The sequence below is a fragment of the Aquarana catesbeiana genome, linkage group LG02, assembly GCF_042186555.1.
Source record: "Aquarana catesbeiana isolate 2022-GZ linkage group LG02, ASM4218655v1, whole genome shotgun sequence".
Taxonomy (NCBI): domain Eukaryota; kingdom Metazoa; phylum Chordata; class Amphibia; order Anura; family Ranidae; genus Aquarana; species Aquarana catesbeiana.
In genome coordinates, this window is record NC_133325.1 from 612111817 (window position 1) to 612133983 (window position 22167).

Here is a 22167-nt window from a genome sequence, read left to right on the forward strand (position 1 = left end):
GCTGAAAGGCATGTCAAATCCATGGAATATTTTATATTTTGACACACGCTGCCAGAATAATAAAATTTTTTTTTTTTTTTGCGCAAAGTTGTCACTAAATGATATATTGCTCAAACATGCCATGGGCATATGTGAAATGACACCCCAAAATACATTCTGTTGCTTCTCCTGAGTACGGGGATACCACATGTGTGAGACTTTTTGGGAGTCTAGCTGCATATGGGACCCTGAAATCCAATCACCGCCTTCAGGCTTTCTAAGGGTGTCAATTTTTTATTTCACTCCTCGTTACCTATCACAGTTTCGGAAGCCATGGAATGCCCAGATGGCACAAACCCCCCCCCAAATGACCCCATTTTGGAAAGCAGACACCCCAAGCTATTTGCTGAGAGGTATGGTGAGTATTTTGCAGACCTCACTTTTGTCACAAAGTTTTGAAAATTGAAAAAATTGAAAAAATTTCATATTCTAAAACAAATGAGAGCTGCAAAATATTCACCATGCCTCTCAGCAAATAGCTTGGAGTGTCTACTTTGCAAAATGGGGTCATTTGGTGGGGGGGAGGTTGTGCTATCTTGGCATTTTATGGCCTTCGAAATTATGATAGGTAGTGAGGAGTGAAATCAAAAATTTACGTCCTTAGAAATCCTGAAATCGGTGATTGGATTTCGGGGCCCTGTACGCGGCTAGGCTCCCAAAAAGTCCCACACATGTGGCATCCCCGTACTCAGGAGAAGCAGCAGAATGTATTTTGGGGTGTAATTCCACATATACTCATAGCATGTTTGAGCAAGATATCATTGAGTGACAAATTTGTGCAAAAAAAAAAAGTTTGTAATTTTCCCGCAACTTGTGGCAAAATATAAAATATTCCATGGACTCAACATGCCTCTCATTAAATAGCTTGGGGTGTCTACTTTCCAAAATGGGGTCATTTGGGGGGGTGCCATATTGGCATTTTATGGCCTTCAAAACTGTGATAGGTAGTGAGGAGTGAAATCAAAAATGTACGCCCTTAGAAATCCTGAAGACGGTGCTTGGTTTTCGGGGCCTCATACGCGGCTAGGCTCCCAAAAAGTCCCACACGTGTGGTATCCCCGTACTCAGGAGAAGCAGCAGAATGTATTTTGGGGTGTAATTCCACATATGCCCATGGCATGTGTGAGCAATATATCATTTAGTGACAACTTTGTGCATAAAAAAAGTTTGTAATTTTCCCGCAACTTGTGGCAAAATATAAAATATTCCATGGACTCAACATGCCTCTCAGCAAATAGCTTGGAGTGTCTACTTTCCAAAATGGGGTCATTTGGGGGGGTTGTGCCTTCTTGGCATTTTATGGCCTTCAAAACTGTGATAGGTAGTGAGGAGTGAAATAAAAAATTTACGCCCTTAGAAATCCTGAAGATGGTGCTTGGTTTTCGGGGCCCCGTACTCAGGAGAAGCAGAAAAATGTATTTTGGGGTGCAATTCCACATATAACCATGGCATGTGTTAGCAATATATTATTTAGTGACAACTTTTTGTAAAAAAAAAAAAAAAAAAAGTTGTCATTATTCAATCACTTGGGACAAAAAATAAATATTCAATGGGCTCAACATGCCTTTCAAAAATTTCCTTGGGGTGTCTACTTTCCAAAATGGGGTCATTTGGAGGGGGGGTGTCCGACTGAGCAACAGGGAGGACGTGTTGGAGCTGAGCTCCGTTTGGGCAGCTTGAATCCACCGCCATCCGTGCCCTTTTCCACCTCACCACGGCTCCATCTCGGTGGCAGCAGTGTCTGAATACCCTTGGTCACCTATCCAGGGACTTTTTATGGTTTTTGAATATGCTGCATAGTCTTGAGCCTACAGCCAGCTCCAAGCCTCGGGCACTCGCCGCCATATTGGGGCCTGCGGTGCACTCGGAGCCTACCGCTTTTCATTCCCCCTGATCGGTGGACGTGTGGGAGCCTGGTTTTGGATCCCTAACCTGGAAATCATCCGCGGCCACGGAGACTTTATCTGCTGGAGTCTGCCCACCCGGCAATCCCTTCTTTCACCACCGGCCTCCGACGGCCCGACGCCATCTTGCTCTGTTTTACAGAAGTGGTGAGTAACAGGTCGTTCACCTGTTCACCCCTTAGCCGGCCTCCTCTATAGAGTTGGGACACTTTCACCTCGCCAAGGCCCCCAAATTTTGATCCAAGCTAGCCGCTTTGGGTCTGGAGGATTCAGAACTCACCAGGCTGGCTCCTACCACCAGGAAAGTCTGCGGCTTCGGCCTACCCCTGGAAGGCGGCTGTGAACTTGGTACTCCTAGCACTCCTAGTGCCTCCTATCTCACTCTGTGCCACTACACTTTTCATGCTGCTTTTGCTCCTCTAGTTTTATGCTCAAGCTACTTCTCCTGACCTTGTCTTGTAGTTGATGAAGTGAATCTATTATTGTTGACTTGAGAATCTTTACAAATAATAACAGTATATTGGAGTATGCATGGCACTGATTATATGTGAGTGAAGTGTGTCCCATACAGCTATCGGCCTTATAGTTCCAGTAATGCCCGCCAAGATGCCTAAACCCCTCTCCGCTCCTGGTAAACGTTCGGGCAAGAGATCGTTGTCCCTTCCAGTCTCCGCAGGTGCCATTCAGAATTACTTAGCTAACGCATGTAGTGACCAGGCTAGAACCTCGAGACCAAGTGCTTCTCCTTCATCTCATGCTGCTTCTGTGAGGGAGAGCTCTCCGGCCTCCTCATACTGCTAGTCATCTTATGGATGACCCTGGATCCCCTGCCGGTTCCGAAATGACTACGCTGATGAGTGGTCTTAAAAAAGAACTCGCAGGTATGTTTCACAGTTTGGAAAAATCCATCAAAAAAGAGATCACTGCTGTCAGAACTGATATGTCACACCTTCTGGTCAGAATGGAGCAAACGGAGCAACGGCAGGACTCCCACGCTCTAGCCATAAAAGAATTACAGGAAATTGTTACCCAGCTAGCATTTGCTCACCGGGCCTCTCTATACAAACTCGAGGACCTCAAGAATCATAATCGTAGAAATAATATACGTATCAGAGGTTTACCTGAGGCAACTGGAGATAACGACCTCGAACCATCAATATGAGGCATTTTCAATGACATTCTGGGTAACCCTGTCACTGATCCACTTCGCTTTGACCGAGTACATCGAGCTCTAAGACCTCATAATGCTAATTCAGAACAGCCCAGGGATTTCATTTGTTGCCTGCATTACTTCGAGGATAAAAACGCCATCATGACGAAGATGCGGAGCAGGCCTAATATAGACTTTGACGGGGCAATCATCACCATATTCCCAGACCTATCCAAGGATACTTTGGATCGCTGCAGAGCCCTAAAACCACTTCTTGATCAACTTCGCTTGGATGGGATCACGTACAGATGGGGTTTCCCAGCCTGCCTGAATGCCACAAAAAATGGACGCTCCCATACGCTAAGGTTCCCCGAGGAACTTTCAACCTTCTTGCAAGATCTTAACCTTTCATCCTTGGAGCTTCCAGGCTGGCAGGACCCAATTCCCAAATTTTTGAACCCAGTAGATCCACTCTGGAGAAAAACCCCCTCAAAGAAAAGACGTATCTCACTCCCAGGCTCTGCACAGAAACATGGTTGAATTGAGCATTTTTTCATCCAACCCCATTCTACAGATGTAGATATACAATCTTCTACTGTTTACTTCTCTAAAGTCAGGTTTCAACTACAGTTCTCTCCACTATTATCTTCCTATACTTGGCTGACATCGACCTGATATCGAACTGACCACTGTTTTATTTTTCCTTTTTCTTTTGTTTTTTCTTGTTGCCGTGCCAGTGTGGTCTAAACATGTGTAGCCTTGCAGGATCCATTTTGTTTAAGTTGATCTTGTTCTTGTTTGCATAACCTTCTTATTTTACTGGAACTCATTATTCACTTATAGTTATAAGTTATTTGTTTTTCACAGGCCGCGTGCTGTCGGAGCTCACTTCTCATATTGTTCTTCCTCTACAGCGTAACCCTGTCCCCCTATCCTTCTGGGGATGGTGAGTGCAAGTGGCCTTAAAGTTGTTTAATTCAATCCCTGTTCAGGGATCTGAATGGCTGCTCGTTCTCTCTTTCCCCAATGGGATCACTGCAGATTTCTGCGTGTTGTTCATATGTCTCCCACAAGTTCAGTAATTTATGTATATGATTTCTTTACATGTTTTCTATCTTTTAGTTTTCTCTCTCTCTCTTACTGATCAACCCTCTTCTCTCCCCCCCATCCTCTCTTCCCCTCCTGTTGGCATGCTTGGAAATGTAAGCTAAGGGATCCCACTTTGCTATAACAATGGCTACGTTGAAGATTCCGTCATACAATGTCAGGGGTCTTAATGTCGCCGCCAAACGGCACCAAATATTTTGTGAACTAAAGTAAACCTCATGTTCCATTGCCTTTCTTCAAGAAACGCATTTAACCCACACAACGCCTGTTAAATTGACCTCACCCCATTTTCCGCAATGGTATTACAGCTTATCAGATACTAACAAAGGCAAGGGAGTAGCCATTGGGTTTAGCAGAAATGTATCCTTTCGTTTATCTGATATGTTAGCAGATGACCACGGTCGCTATCTCTTCCTCAGGGGTTTTATAGGTAATACCCAATGTACCCTTGCAAATGTGTATTGTCCAAACCGAAACCAGCCTACTTTTCTCTCACAAAGCTTAACCAAACTGTCACATTTCGCCAAGGGTCTTACTATCTTAGCGGGTGACATTAACATGCCTCTAGACCCAACAATGGACACATCCCAAGGCCGCTCTAATATTTCATTCAAGGGCCTGAAATTTGTCAAAAAAAGGCTTTTAGACCTTCAACTAATGGATGTCTGGCGCTTTCTCCATCCCAAGGAGAGGGACTACTCCTATATTTTTCCTCAACACACCAATCATATTCCAGAATAGACAATATATTCCTTGATCACTTCCACCTTCCTCTCTTACAGTCAGCCCACATAGGTACTGCATCTACATCAGACCATGCACCTGTTTCAATGACGTTGACCATGCCTTCCTTAACTCGCCGTATTAATAACTGGAAACTCAATGATTCCCTTCTCTATAATGAAGCTGAGGTTTCCATGTTGAACTCATATTTGTTACAATACTTTAAGGAAAACAAACTCTCTGACACCTCTCCCTCTATTGTTTGGGAAGCCCATAAGGCTACTATTAGGGGCTGCCTCATTGAGCTAGGTACTAGAAAAAAAAAGGAGTATGATCAACAAATTAAACAGGTTTTACAACAAATAGCTGATCTTGACAAGCAACATAAACTATCTTTACATATTGAGCAGCTACAATCCCTCACACTTAAACGTGAGGAATTGAAGTCCCTTCTCAATTTAGACACTAAGAGAAAATTTCAGCGCATATCTCAGAAATTTTATGAGAGGGGGAACAAACCAAGTAAACTATTAGCTAGATCATTAAAAGCTAAACAGTCGCAATCTTTTATTCCCAAAATTAAACTTTCAACAGGTGAGCTCGCTCATGCAACTCCAGACATTGCTAAAGCCTTTAGAGAGTTCTATGTGGACCTCTATAATGTCAAAAATGATCTATCCTCTCTCTCTCAGAAAGAGAGGCGAAGCCGCATGCTCTCCTACTTGAAAGAAGCCAACTTACATAAATTACCGATGTCCGTCCTTAGAGAAATGGAAGAAGATTTCACGGTTGAGGAATTTCAGGCCGCTTTGAAATCTTCCCCATCCGGTAAAGCACCCGGACCTGATGGGTTCACTATTTTATACTACAAAACATTTAGCGATACTTTAATCCCCCGTCTCACTGCCTATGCAAACTCAGTCTCTCACTCCTCAGACTTACACCCAGAATCCCTTCGACTCACATTACCGTCATTCCTAAATCCGATAAGGATCCCACCCTCTGTAATAGTTTTAGGCTGATATCACTAATAAATACTGATATTAATTTATTCTCCAAAGTAATGGCAAATCACCTGCTCCCTGTACTACCTAGTTGGATCTCTGCAGACCAATCAGGTTTCATACCTAATAGAGAAGCAAAAGATAACCCTCTTAGAGCAATCTCCCTGATCTAGTATGTTCAAAGATGTGCCCAGCCCACCCTACTGCTTTCCACTGATGCTGAAAAAGCTTTTGATAGGATGGACTGGGACTATCTTAAGTTGACCCTGCGATATTTTGGATTGGGACCTAAAATGTACCATCATATTTCATCTCTGTATTCTAATCCCACAGCACAAATTCGTATTAATGGGACGTTGAGTGACTCTTTCACCCTACATAATGGTACCAGACAGGGTTGCCCCCTGTCCCCTCTCCTATTTGCTATTACCTTAGAACCCTTTCTAGCTACAATTAGGAATAATGTTAATATACAGTACCTGACCGCGAGATTGTGTTTCCAGCGCGATACCATCGCGTTGGTTCTCGGCGACAGGGTACTGTGAATGTCGCGCTGGCTCGCTCACCGGGAAAGGAAAACTTTGTTTTCCTTCCGCGATGAGTGACAGGCAGTGCTGACAGCTGTCTAGTATGAATCCTGAGGCGGGAACACCGTGCCAAATTTTAAATGAAAAAACCAGCGTGGGTTCCCCCCTCGGGGGCATACCAGGCACTTAGGTCTGGCATGGATTGTAAGGGGAACCCCTATGCCGAAAAAATTGGCGTGGGGGTCCCCCCAAATCCACACCAGACCCTTATCCGAGCACGCAGCCCGGCCGGCCAGGAAGGGGGGTGGGGACGAGCGAGCGCCCCCCCTCCTGAGCCGTACCAGGCCGCATGCCCTCAACATGGGGTGGGTGGGTGCCTTGGGGGAGGGGGGGCGCCCTGCAGGCCCCCCCCACCCCAAAGCACCTTGTCCCTATGTTGATGAGGACAAGGGCCTCTTCCCGACAACCCTGGCCGTTGGTTGTCGGGGTCTGCGGGCGGGGGGCTTATCGGAATCCGGGAGCCCCCCTTAATAAGGGGGCCCCCAGATCCCGGCCCCCCACCCTGTGTGAATGAGTTTGGGGTACATGGTACCCCTACCTATTCACCTAGGGAAAAAGTGTCAGTATAAAAAAAACAGTACACAGGTTTTAAGAATAATTTATTAGTCAGCTCCGGGATCTTCTTCCGACTTCGGGGGGTCTCCTTCCGACTTCTCCCGGTGTTCGGCCTCTTCTCCCGGGCCCCGCCGCTATCTTCTTCCAGCTCTATTGCCAGCGAGGGGCCCGGTCTGCTGCCGCTGTCTTGTCGCCGCTGTCTCGCCGCCGATGTCTTGTCGCCGCTGTCTTGCCGCTTCTTCTCTTCTTTTCTTCTTCCCCGATGTTGACACGACGCTCTCTCCAGCTCGAATGCTGTGTGCGAGCTGCGGAGCCATTTATATAGGCGGTAACCCCGCCCCCTTACGACGTCATGGTCCCAACATGCGCAGGGACTCTGGGGTCACGCCCCCTTATGAATCAAGGGGGGCTCCCGGATTCCGATAAGCCCCCCGCCCGCAGACCCCGACAACCAACGGCCAGGGTTGTCGGGAAGAGGCCCTTGTCCTCATCAACATGGGGACAAGGTGCTTTGGGGTAGGGGGGCCCGCAGGGCACCCCCCTCCCCCAAGGCACCCACCCCCCCATGTTGAGGGCATGCGGCCTGGTACGGCTCAGGAGGGGGGGCGCTCGCTCGTCCCCACCCCCTTCCTGGCCGGCCGGGCTGCGTGCTCGGATAAGGGTCTGGTGTGGATTTGGGGGGGACCCCCACGCCGATTTTTTCGGCATAGGGGTTCCCCTTACAATCCATGCCAGACCTAAGGGCCTGGTATGCCCCAGAGGGGGGAACCCACGCCTGTTTTTTCATTTAAAATTTGGCGCGGTGTTCCCGCCTCAGGATTCATACTAGACAGCTGTCAGCACTGCCTGTCACTCATCGCGGAAGGAAAACAAAGTTTTCCTTTCCAGGTGAGCGAGCCATCTCGGCGCTGGCTCCTGCGACGGGGCTCGTAGGTGTCAAATCTCGCCGAGAAGTGCGGCGAGATTGACACAATATCGCGGTCACCTACTGTACATGGCATACAAATAGGCAACAGCTCCCACAAATACGCAGCTTATGCTGACAACATACTATTCTTTATTCAACAGCCACACATTTCAATACCTAACTTAATGTCGGCATTTTCTACCTTTAAATCTAACCTCTAACTTCAAAATTAATTTATCCAAATCAGAAATTTTAAACGTTAACATCCCCAAGTCCGAGGCGCTTTCCATAAAACCCGTTTTTCCCTTTAAATGGGAACCCAAATGTATGAAATATCTGCGTATCTACCTCACCTCTGATCCCCACTCTCTTTTTCGGCATAATTATATCACCTTGCTAAACAGGATTAGGGATGACCTACGAAAATGGTCCAGCTTATCGCATACCTGGTTTGGGAAAGTAAACATCATTAAAATGAATATACTACTCCGCATTCTCTTTATTTTTCAAATGCTTCCACTGGGTATACCTGTGGGGTTCTTTACCATCTTGCAAACCTTATTCTCTCACTTTATCTGGAAGGACAGTCATCCCAGGATATCTAGAGAGCTATTATTTCGCTCCAAATGTTCTGGGGGTCTTGCACTTCCTAATGTGAAGGCATACTATCAAGCGGTTGTCTTATCCAGATTAGCTGACTGGAAATATGCTTTTAACTCAAAATTGTGGGTACAACTTGAATATTTTTTGAGTGGTGTAGATCTTTCACTAGTTCCCTGGATACCCTGGTCCTATAAGAATCTTGCTTGTAATACTTCAGTACTCACCATATCCTCATTAGATATATGGGACGCCCTATATAAGAAATTCTCATGGGGGTATGACTCTCCTTTAATGCCTCTCCTCAACCACAAGTATTTTCTTCCAGGTTTATTAGACCCAGGTTTTAAGTCATGGGGTTCAGAAGAACCTCTCCTATTACATCATGTCCTCAGTGGCAACACACTCAAACCATTACAGGTCATCCTTGACCATAAATCCATTACATTTCTTGATAAATGGAGATTCCACCAACTACAGTGCTTTTTAACCTCCCTTCCCCATCCGCTTAGAGGCCTACAAGATTTAAATAGCATAGAAGAGATATTTCACCCAAAAGATCCCCCCCCCACATAGTATTTCTCTTTTCTATAAAGCTCTTATTGCTCTTCAAAATCCTGCCTATCCACCTTTCCTGGCTAAATGGGAAATAGATCTGGGCTCCCCTCTCACTGACAAACATAAGGACAAGGTCCTACAATTAGCACACACCTCTTCCCTTGCCTCAAAAATGGCAGAGGTCAACTTTAAATTACTCACCAGGTGGCATTACACTCCTGCTAGACTACACCAAATGTTCCCCGCCAGTTCCCCGTTATGCTGGAGGAACTGTGGGAACGAAGCTACTCACGCGCATATTTGGTGGTTTTGCCCACTCATTTGACCCTTTTGGACTGCCATTTGTGATCTGATTGTACAGATTTCCAATGTCAAACTACCCACTGATCCATGGACTATTCTCTTCCATGCTACTAGAGTCCCCACAGGCTCATACAAACGTTCACTCATTCCCCACCTATTAAACACCTCCAAAGCTTTAATTCCTACTCTATGGGGCCAACCAACTATCCCATCTATAAAAAGCTGGCTACAAAGAGTGGATGAAGTTCATCTCATGCAGAATATCACCCACAAAATTAAAGGTTCTTCCAAGAAGCATTCGTTAACTTGGGCACCATGGGTGAAATTCCAGTCCACTTCCTCCTATAAGGACATTATAAAGCAAACCCCTTAAGCCTATCACTTAAGTATTGCTATTTATATACCACTATCTCAAGATTTTTTGACATATTGACAGGCATGCCAACAACCCCCCCCCCTCCCCTCCCTCCCCCCCACCTTAATCCACAACCTATTTATCATCTCTCCTCCTCTGTCTTTCTTCTTTCCTATATATATTTTTTTCCTTATTCTCCTCCCTTTTTTCTACTCCTTTTCTTTCATCTTTCACCTCAAATTAAAGCAATATTTTCTCTTTTTTTTCTTATCTTTGTTGTTGTTATGATTCATGTATTCGTTTAGAAAGCAATCTCTGTCTATTTTGTTAGTACATTCGCTTACATTCTCCCTTTCGTATTTCCAGAGATAATTATTTGTTTCTGGACAAAAGTTGCTAATTTGTGAGCATTGATACTGATATTGTTTTTCCACTAAGAAATGAGATAGGCAGTCATAAACTAAAAGCTGTGTATATTCCAGAAAATGTACCCTAATTTGTAGACGCTATAACTTTTGTGCAAACCAATAAATATATGCTTATTGGCATTTTTTTTACCAAAGACATGTGGCTGAATACATTTTGGCCTAAATGTATGATTACAATTGAGTTTATTGGATTCTTCTTATAACAAAAAGTAGAAAATAATTTTTTTTTCAAAATTTTTGGTCTTTTTCTGTTTGTGAACAAAAGGATGCAAATTACCAGTTAAATCAGCGCAGTGCCAAATTGTAAAAAGTCCTCTGCTCTTTAGGCAGCCAAATGGTCCGGGGCTTAAGTGGTTAAATATTGTCGATTCTGGCATATAGAATTTCCTACTTTTAATATAACTCACCAATAGTCATATTCTTTATCTTGCAGACACAAAGCTGTTACTTTAATTATAATTTCTTAATTTGGTATTATGTTATTTATTTTATTTTTTTCCATGTTTGAAATCGCATTGAGAGTTGTATTTTTGTACAATTACACCTTGGTTCTTGAATGTACCTTTTACCGTCTATGCACATTTATATTTTGTACTTGCTCAAATACCCTAAAAAAAAGTTTGTAAACAAGTTTGTAAACAAAAAAAAAATAACATGACCCAGTCCTTTGAGGCTTAGGGAGTGAAAACCATCTGGTCCAGGTGCTTCATGTATTCTTTTGTCCAATTATTTCTGTACCAATTTAGCTACTGAGATGCATTTTAAATTGCCTCAAGACCATCCTTGTAAATCAGCACTACAATGTTTCATAGCATACACAGAAGCAAAAATGTATATTTATTAGCTTTGCTTTCTTTTTGTCTTTAGTGAGCAGCTGTAAGTTCTCATTTTTAAACTGTGAACATATTTCAGGCTGTATGTGCTTCAATAAGGAAATTTTTTGCTAGCAAAAATGCTGATATTTCAGTGTCCCATGAGCATGAATAGATATTTAAACAAATTCACTTTATTTACTAAAGTTCACTTTGCATAAAGAACATAAACTTTGCTAAGTGAACGGCCTTTATTTTGTTAGTAACTCAAACCTTGTGTCTTTTTGTTATTAATATACCGTAAATATATATTTTTTGAATGTATCTTACCCTCTTTAGCATGCTGTACCTCATATTGAATTGTTGCCAGTCTGTTTTGCTTTTATTCAGGTCTTGCACCTTTTTTTATAACTTTTATAGGATGAAAGTGTTTCTTCCGATCTATATTTACAGTTTTCTTAACCCTATAAAAAATAGGTATATTCTATGTTATGTCTTTGGACCTCTATACTAGTTGCCCAAAGGAATAAATCGTGTAATGCATTTACGTGGAACAGATCTGAAGCAATACCATTTATGTTACGTGCCTTAATCTTACCACGGTTAAATGCCAAAAGCTACTGCTGCCTGGATAAACTATTAAGGCATTTTTTTCCTTTGTGTACGAAGCCCTTGTGGTTTTGAGTCCTGTATTTGTTATAGCTATAGTCAATGTTTTGACTTTTTTCAGATGAATTGTGGACTCACAAAGTAGGTTTTTCCTGAACTCAAATGAGTTTCTAAATTGCTCCTGAGACCTATGAAAGCACAAGGTGCACTTTTGATTTACAATAAAGATAGTTGTGTGCATCAAATTTACAGCTACCAATCTTTGGGGTACATTGATCAGGAAGGATTGATGCTGAGCTTACTATGTAAGGACACTTGAGGCAATACTTTTTGGTAGTAGGGTCATTGAACATGTATTGAAACATAGGTTAAGAACAAAAGATCAGTTTTTATACTACTTACGCAAGCATCTGTGTTCTCCCAGAGCCATGTTTTTGGATGGGAGGATGAAATATGTTGGGAAGAGATGACAGCTGCACATCAGTGTGTAGGTAATGGTAACGGCCTTGTCTGTTCGGCTGCAGTTCTGGAAGAGCTGTGGACTGGGCTACAAAAATTTGTATGAAGAACATTAAAAATACAAAAACTAGCAACACAGGTGGTAGACTGTCATTTATTGCTTTATAAATGTGCAGCTTTAATTAAAGTAATACATGATGGAACAGTTGGTCAATAAAATGGAACATTAATGGCAACGTCTTGTGTTCTGCTTCCACATTTTTTTCACCACAGAGAGAGCTCAGGCCCTTGACAGCTTGACCTGCCAGATTATCTGAAAGTCATGGGTGTACAATAGGGATGAGCCGAACACCCCCCGGTTCGGTTCGCACCAGAACCTGCGAACGGACCGAAAATTTGCACGAACGTTAGAACCCCATTGACGTCTATGGGACTCGAACGTTCTAAATCAAAAGTGCTCATTTTAAAGGCTAATTTGCATGGTATTGTCCTAAAAAGGGTTTGGGGATCCGGGTCCTTCCCCAGGGGACATGTATCAATGCAAAAAAAACTTTTAAAAACGGCTGGTTTTCGGGAGCAGTGATTTTAATGATGCTTAAAGTAAAAAAGAAAAAAGTGAAATATTCCTTTAAATATCGTACCTGGGGGGTGTCTATAGTATGCCTGTAAAGTGGCGCGTGTTTCCCGTGTTTAGAACAGTCCCTGCACCAAATGTCATTTTTAAAGGGAAAAATCTCATTTAAAACTGCTTGCGGGTTTAATATAATGTCCCGTCCTGGCAATATGGATGAAAATCAGTGAGACAAATGGCATGGGTACCCCCCAGTCCATTACCAGGCCCTTTGGGTCTTAAACCCCGCACCCAAATTAAAATAAGAAAAGGTGTGGGGCCGCCAGGCCCTATATAATCTGAACAGCAGTATACAGGCGGTGCAAACAAGACAGGGACTGTAGGTTTGTTGTTAAGTAGAATCTGTTTGTAATTTTGAACGGGTACATTTTTAACGTGTTTAGCTCCAGCCAAAAAATCTTTTTTAAGCTTTTTGGTAAAACATTGGGAAGGGTTATCACCCCTGTGACATTTGTTTTGCTGTCTTTCCTCCTCTTCAGAAGATTTCACCTCACTTTTTGTCCCAATGACAAATGTTTTTTGAAAATTTGGGTTTTTTTGTGGAACAAGGATTGGAAAGCATCAGTGGAAATGAGAAATGTTTTTCCCATATTAACTCTTACAGGAGAGAATTTCCCTTCCTAGGGGTAGATTTCATCTCACTTCCTGTTGTCTCCTTCCGTTTGCAAGTAGGAGTCGTTTGTAAGTTAGATGTTTGAAAGTAGGGGCCTGCCCTATATAATCAGCAGAAATTTGGGCCTTAGGTGTTGTTGTGGCCACAACACTGTAAGCCCTCACAGGGCCCTGCTGTGAAATATTAGATCAAGAATTGTAATTACATGCCCCTGTTGAACAGGGGCAGAAAAATTGGGCCTTTAGTGGTGGTGGTGGTGGTGCTGGTGCCACAACACTGTAAGTCCTCACTCGCTCTTGATGGGTGCAGAAATGGGCCCTGCTGTGAAATATTAGATCAAGAATTGTAATTACATGCCCCTGTTGAACAGGGGCTGAAAAATTAGGCCTTAGGCACTGGTGCTGGTGCCACAACACTGTAACCCCTCACAGACACTTTAGTTGGAACGCAGGAACGAGCCCTGCTGCAAAGTATTGCATCAAAAATTGTAATTACACGCCCCTGTTAAACAGGGGCAGAAAAATTGGGCCTTAGGCACTGGTGCTGGTGCCACAACACTGCAACCCCTCACAGATTCTCTAGTTGGAATGCTGAAATGAGCCCTGCTGCAAAGTATTGCATCAAAAATTGTAATTACACGCCCCTGTTAAACAAGGGCTGAAAAATTGGGCCTTAGGCACTGGTGCTGGTGCAACAACACTGCAACCCCTCACAGATACTCTAGCTGTAACGCAGAAACGAGCCCTGCTGCAAAGTATTGCATCAAAAATTGTAATTACACGCCCCTGTTAAACAAGGGCTGAAAAATTGGGCCTTAGGCACTGGTGCAACAACACTGCAACCCCTCACAGATACTCTAGTTGTAACGCAGAAACGAGCCCTGCTGCAAGGTATTGCATCAAAAATTGTAATTACACGCCCCTGTTAAACAGGGGCTGAAAAATTGTGCCTTAGGCACTGGTGGTGGCGCCCAGAACCAAAAATGTTCTTACAAGCTATCAGCGTGATGATTGAGGAGGAAGAGGATAATTTCTCAGGGATAGTCACTCAGCATCAGTATAGGCAGTCTTTGAAGGGATCTGAGATTTCAAAAAAAATTATTCGGTTACATCAGCATCAGGTGCTTGGTAGCTGGTGGTGATCCAAGACTGATTCATTTTTATGAAGGTCAGTCGATCGACCGAGTCGGTGGACAGACGCACCCTGTGATCGGTTAAAAAGCCTCCAGCAGCACTGAATGTGCGTTCCGAAAGAACGCTGGATGCAGGACAGGCCAGTAGCTCAATTGCATACTGTGCAAGCTCTGGCCAGTGATCCATCCTCAAGACCCAGTAACCCAGAGGATTTTCGGTGGGAAAGGTGTCCAAGTCAGATCTTGCCCCTAGGTAATCCTGCACCATGTAAAACAGACGCAGGCGATGGTTGCTGGAACCGATCATACCTTAGGGCTACGGACCAAAAAATTGTCTGAACGCATCGGTCAGACGGCCACCTTCTCCACCGCTCCTTCTTTGACTGCCCGAATCCTCAGCAACACGTTGTCCAGAAACAGGAGTTTGTAACCTCCCAGTCTCTGGGAACGCGTTGCACAGACCTTTCTGCAAGGCCTCCTGAAGATGTTTCATCCTCTGCTCCCTCTGCGATGGCAAGATAAGGTCTGCAACCTTACCCTTGTAATGTGGATCAAGGAGGGTTGCCAGCCAGTATTGGTCCTTCTCCTTGATACCACGAATACGAGGATCCTTACACAGGCTTTGCAGGATCAGGGAGGCCATGCAGCGTAGGTTTGCTGAGGCATTCGATCCGGAGTCCTCTGGGTCACTAAGGATGACGTGGTCCGCAGCCACCTCCTCCCAGCCACGTACAAGTCCATGTGTTTCTTGGGACTGATCCCTTAAAGACTGCTGCTGATGCTGAGTGCCAGGCTCCACCTCCATACTGACACAATCCTCCTCCTCCTCGTCCTCTTCCTGTGTGATCGGTGGGCACGCAGGAACACTGTCTGGATAAAGGGGGCCTTGAGAGCTAAGGAAGTCCTCCTCTTCCTGCCTCTGTTCTGCCTCAAGTGCCCTGTCCATTATTCCATGCAGTGTGTGCTCCAACAGGTGGACAAGGGGGACAGTGTCACTGATGCATGCACTGTCACTGCTCACCATCCTCGTGGCCTCCTCAAATGGTGACAGGACAGTGCATGCATCCCTGATCATGGCCCACTGGCGTGGGGAAAAAAAAACAAGCTCCCCTGACCCTGTCTTGGTGCCATAGTCGCACAGGTACTCATTGATGGCCCTCTGCTGCGTGTGCAGCCGCTGCAGCATGGCCAACGTTGAGTTCCACCTGGTGGGCATGTCACAGATTAGGCGGTTCTTGGGCAGGTTAAACTCCTTTTGGAGGTCCGTCAGCCGAGCACTGGCATTATATGACCGGCGGAAATGCACACAGACTTTCCTGGCCTGCCTCAGGACATCCTGTAAGCCCGGGTACCTGCCCAAGAACCGCTGCACCACCAAGTTAAGGACGTGAGCCAAACAGGGCACATGGGTTATTTGTCCCTGTCGGAGGGCAGAGAGGAGATTGGTGCCATTGTCGCAAACCACCATTCCTGCCTTAAGTTGGCGTGGCGTCAACCACCTCTGAACCTGCCCCTGCAGAGCTGACAGAACCTCTGCCCCAGTGTGACTCCTGTCCCCCAAGCACACCAGCTCAAGCACCGCATGGCATCTTTTGGCCTGCTTACTTGCGTAGCCCCTTGAACGGCTACGGAGCACCGCTGGTTCCGAGGACAAAGCACAGGAAGAGGCCATGGAGGAAGAAGAAGAGGAGGGGGTGGAGGAGAGAGGTGTGTCACAATCATTAGCATTTTGGAGGCGTGGTGGCGGAACAACCTCCAACACTACTGCACCTTGTCCTGCATCCTTCCCAGCTGCCAGCAGAGTCACCCAATGCGCCGTGAAACTTAGGTAATGTCCCTGTCCATGCCTGCTGGACCATGAGTCAGTGGTAATATGCACTTCACCGCTGACCGCCCTGTCCAGCGAGGCATGGACATTGCCTTCCACATGGCGGTAGAGAGCCGGAATCGCCTTCCATGAGAAAAAGTGGCGTTTGGGTACCTGCCACTGAGGAACCGCACATTCCACAAACTCACGGAAGGGGGCAGAGTCTACCAACTGAAAAGGCAGCAGTTGAAGTGCTAGCAATTTTCCAAGCTAGCATTCAACTGCTGCGCATGTGGATGGCTGGGAGCAAACTTCTTTCGGCGGTGCAGCAGCTGGGGCAGGGAAATTTGCCTGGTACAATCTGATGTCGGTGTACCAAAAGCAGATTGCCCACAAGTACTTGGCTGTGACACACCTAATTCTACACCTTCATTCCTTTCAGTGCAGGTCTCAGAGAGGACTAAAGGTATAATGGGGTTGGAGATCTCAGCTAATGAGGAGCAAGGAGAGGTTCTTTGGTGTTCTTTGGTGTGGGTCTTTTAGATACGCTTGCCAACGAACTGCATGGCAGGTCAACATATGTCTGGTCAAGCATGTGGTACCCAAGCGGGAGATGTTTTGGCCACACGAGATACGCTTGAGACATATGTTGCAAATAGCAGCGGTGTGATCTGATGCACTCATCTCAAAAAAGGCCCACACCAAAGAACTTTTTGAATAACGCGCAGAGACTGCAGCGCCCTGCACATGTGGAGCTTTGGGGTGTGATGCAGTCAATGTGCTGCCCTTAGGCTGGCCCCTGGAGGGCATCCTGCCTCGTTGGTGATGTGCCGCCTCCTCCTCCTCCTCCTCTTCCTCTCTCCTATCAGGCACCCACGTTGAGTCAGTGACCTCATCATCCCCTCCCTCCTCATCGCTGGAGCAAACCTGGCAGTATGCTGCAGCAGGGGGAGCATGACTGCCAGATTGCTGTCCTTCTTGGGCACCCCCTCTGTCCGTGCTCATGTTACTGCCTTCATCGAGCTCAGTATCATCATCAGAGCCTTCCAAACGCTGGGCATCCTCCTGGAGCATGTACCCAACACGGTGGTCAAACAGTTCGAGGGACTCCTCAGGAGGACATGGTGGGGCTAGGGAAGGAGTCACTGATGACATTGAGCTGAGGGAAGAGGCCGCTGCTTTGCCAGACAAAGTACCCTGGGCATGGGTGAGAGAGGATGAGGAGGATGAGGACGGCTTGGTCATCCACTCGACCAAGTCTTCCGCATGTTACGGCTCAACACAGCCAGCTGCCGAAAAAAAGGCCAAGCGTGTCCCACGGCCACGTGCTGATGAGGATGCACCGTTTCCACGACCAGCACTAGACACAGAGCCTGCTTGCCCTCTCTTATTGGCTTGTGACTGTCTGCCTCTCCTTCTTGGCCTTCCAGACATACTAATGGCCTGTAGCTGCACTAAGCTGGGATATATATATATATATATATATATATATATATATATATATATATATGTACTGATACTGCAGCTAGCAAAATCAACTGCCTGCCTGTAGTATGAGAACACCACCAACCTTCTACAGGTAGCTTTAGCTGAACACTGTGCAGAGCTCGCAAAAAAAATAACTTGTAGCTTTTTTAGCTGCCTGCGGTAGTGATAGGATCAGGAAAACACCACCAACCTTCTACAGGTACCTTTAGGTGAACACTGTGCAGAGCTCACAAAAAAATAACTTGTAGGTTTAACTGAACACTGTGAGGTGGACACACCACACTAACTTGTAGTTTTAGCTGAACACTGTGAGCAGGATGCACAGCACTAACTTGTAGTTTTAGCTGAACACTGTGAGCAGTACGCACCCCACTAACTTGTAGGTTTAGCTGAACACTGTGAGCAGGACGCACTGCACTAACTGTAAATAGTCTAGCTGCCTGACTGTGGTACTAATAGGATCAAAATAACACCAGAAATTTTATTCAGGTAGCTGTAAATACTGTAACAAGACAAGCCTGCCTGTCAGTAAGAAGATAACAGGAACGGATCTAGCTGAACACTGTGAGCAGGACGCACTGCACTAACTTGTAGCTTTAGATGAACACTGTGCAGAGGTCTCACTACACCAACTTGTAGGTTTAGCTGAACACTGTGAGCAGGACGCACAGCACTAACTTGTAGTTTTAGCTGAACACTGTGAGCAGGACGCACAGCACTAACTTATAGTTTTAGCTAAACACTGTGAGCAGGACGCACTGCACTAACTTGTAGCTTGAGATGAACACTGTGCAGAGGTCTCACTACACCAACTTGTAGGTTTAGCTAAACACTGTGAGCAGGACGCACAGCACTAACTTGTAGTTTTAGCTGAACACTGTGAGCAGGACGCACAGCACTAACTTATAGTTTTAGCTAAACACTGTGAGCAGGACGCACTGCACTAACGTGTAGCTTGAGATGAACACTGTGCAGAGGTCTCACTACACCAACTTGTAGGTTTAGCTGAACACTGTGAGCAGGACGCACAGCACTAACTTGTAGTTTTAGCTGAACACTGTGAGCAGGACGCACAGCACTAACTTATAGTTTTAGCTAAACACTGTGAGCAGGACGCACTGCACTAACTTGTAGCTTGAGATGAACACTGTGCAGAGGTCTCACTACACCAACTTGTAGGTTTAGCTGAACACTGTGAGCAGGACGCACAGCACTAACTTGTAGTTTTAGCTGAACACTGTGAGCAGGACGCACTGCACTAACTTGTAGCTTTAGATGAACACTGTGCAGAGGTCTCACTACACCAACTTGTAGGTTTAGCTGAACACTGTGAGCAGGACGCACAGCACTAACTTGTAGTTTTAGATGAACACTGTGCAGAGGTCTCACTACACCAACTTGTAGGTTTAGCTGAACACTGTGAGCAGGACGCACTGCACTAACTGTAAATAGTCTAGTTGCCTGACTGTGGTACTAATAGGATCAAAAGAACACCAGCAATTTTATTCAGGTAGCTGTAAATACTGTAACAAGACAAGCCTGCCTGTCAGTAAGAAGATAACAGGAACGGATCTAGCTGAACACTGTGAGCAGGATGCACTGCACTAACTTGTAGCTTTAGATGAACACTGTGCAGAGGTCTCACTACACCAACTTGTAGGTTTAGCTGAACACTGTGAGCAGGACGCACAGCACTAACTTGTAGTTTTAGATGAACACTGTGCAGAGGTCTCACTACACCAACTTGTAGGTTTAGCTGAACACTGTGAGCAGGACGCACTGCACTAACTGTAAATAGTCTAGTTGCCTGACTGTGGTACTAATAGGATCAAAAGAACACCAGCAATTTTATTCAGGTAGCTGTAAATACTGTAACAAGACAAGCCTGCCTGTCAGTAAGAAGATAACAGGAACGGATCTAGCTGAACACTGTGAGCAGGATGCACTGCACTAACTTGTAGCTTTAGATGAACACTGTGCAGAGGTCTCACTACACCAACTTGTAGGTTTAGCTGAACACTGTGAGCAGGATGCACCACACTAACTTGTAGGTTTAGCTGAACACTGTGAGCAGGACGCACCCCACTAACTTGTAGGTTTAGCTGAACACTGTGAGCAGGACGCACCCCACTAACGTGTAGTTTTAGCTGAACACTGTGAGCAGGACGCACCGCACTAACTTGTAGGTTTAGCTGAACACTGTGAGGTGGATGCACCACACTAACTTGTAGGTTTAGCTGAACACTGTGAGCAGGGCGCACCCCACTAACTTGTAGGTTTAGCTGAACACTGTCAGCAGGACGCACTGCACTAAATGTAAATAGTCTAGCTGCCTGACTGTGGTACTAATAGGATCAAAAGAACACCAGTAATTTTCTTCAGGTAGCTGTATATACTGTAACAAGACAAGCCTGCCTGTCAGTAAGAAGATAACAGGAATGGATCTAGCTGAACACTGTGAGCAGGACGCACTGCACTAACTGTAAATACGTTAGCTGCCTGACTGTGGTACTAATAGGATCAAAAGAATACCAGTAATTTTCTTCAGGTAGCTGTATATACTGTAACAAGACAAGCCTGCCTGTCAGTAGGAAGATAACAGGAACGGATCCAGCTGAACACTGTGAGCAGGAAGCACTGCACTAAATTGTAGGTTTAACTGAACACTCTGAGCAGGACGCACTGCACTAACTGTAAATAGTCTAGCTGCCTGACTGTGGTACTAATAGGATCAAAAGAACACCAGCAATTTTCTTCAGGTAGCTGTAAATACTGTAACAAGACAAGCCTGCCTAGAACGGATCTAGCTAAACTGAATACAGTGTGTATATATATATATATATGCAACACCTGGGATGCATATATATACACAATACACTGTAAGTGCAGCTAAACTGACTGACTGTTCTGCCTAATCTATCTAACTCAAATCAAATGACACTATCTCTCTGTCTATCTCTTTCAACGCCGGAACACACACTACACAGGGCCGCCGTGCAGGCGGCCTTATATAGTGTGGGGCGTGTACTAAATCCCCTGAGCCATACTTGGCCAAAGCCTCCTTGGCTTTGGCCAATTACGGCTCTCTGTTCAGACTGTGATTGGTCAAGCATGCGGGTCATAGTGCATGCTTGGCCAATCATCAGCCAGCAATGCACTGCGATGCCGCAGTGAATTATGGGCCGTGACGCGCTACACAAATTTGGCGTGAACGGCCCATATCGTTCACAATTCGGCGAACGGGCGAACAGACGATGTTCGAGTCGAACATGGGTTCGACTCGAACACGAAGCTCATCCCTAGTGTACAACTGTCTGTGGTACAATATGCCATTTCTCTAGACAAGGTGGTCCCATTCACGCAGCAGTCTCTTGGTTTCTGGCAATAGCTTAAATCACTCTCCAAGTTTAGCAGCTAATTTAGCAAATGGAGGTTTAACAACAGATTGTTGTCCATCCAGATCTCAAACTTTGCCAGGTCAAATACTCTGCAAAGCATTCCAATACTACCAGTGCCAACGCACACATTAACTGTTTAATCAAGAAGGCTTCTTTTCATTCTAGTCCCCATTCCACTGATATGTGGCACCCCTTTGGGCTTACCACATGTAGTTTTTTAATTGGACTAAAGTGTTGTGCATGGTGATTGATGAAACATCAACAATATCCTGCAATATCCCAGCTTCCACTCTTGACTTTCCCAGGGATTGGGATAATGATCTTCAGCCCATACCGTTGCAGCCAGGCCAACACAGCATCTACAGTAGGTGGGTGATGTGTTCATCGAAGGTTGCAGAGAACACCAGAACATCATCTAATGCACATCATACAATTTGCAATTTTCTTTCCTTCAACCACAGGTTAGGAGAAAGAAAATTGCTTGATTCCCCCATCAACACAGTCAGGGTTGATGAGTAATCCCTCCCTCTGCACTATCATATTCTAACAGTGGGAGGTTTACCACCGGTAGTGATCACAGGCTGGTTGTACTGCAGTTGATTGATAGATTAACTTTGGTAAATTAGCCTATGCATAGATGGATTAAAATTCAGACAGTTCAGCAGGAGGCATAGGCCATACAGGGTTCTGCAAAAGTCATACTGTTGAAAAGAAACATCCTCATGGTGTTAATAAAAGTGTTTTTTGGGTGGTCTACCTTTGCACTGAGGATATGCCAATACCCCCTGTTGATTTTGAGCATGGAGATACATTTTGCCTGGCTTAGGGCAGCAAGGTACTTCTCAATAGGTGGAAAAGGATAGATATCAGTTGTTTCTTCCACACCAGGACAATTGGGGCCACCCATGTGCTCTTGCTTTCTTCAATCACTTCTTGTATCATGTAGAGGTGAGGAAGTATACTTTAGTACCCCACCCAGAGGGAGAACTCTTTCCTGT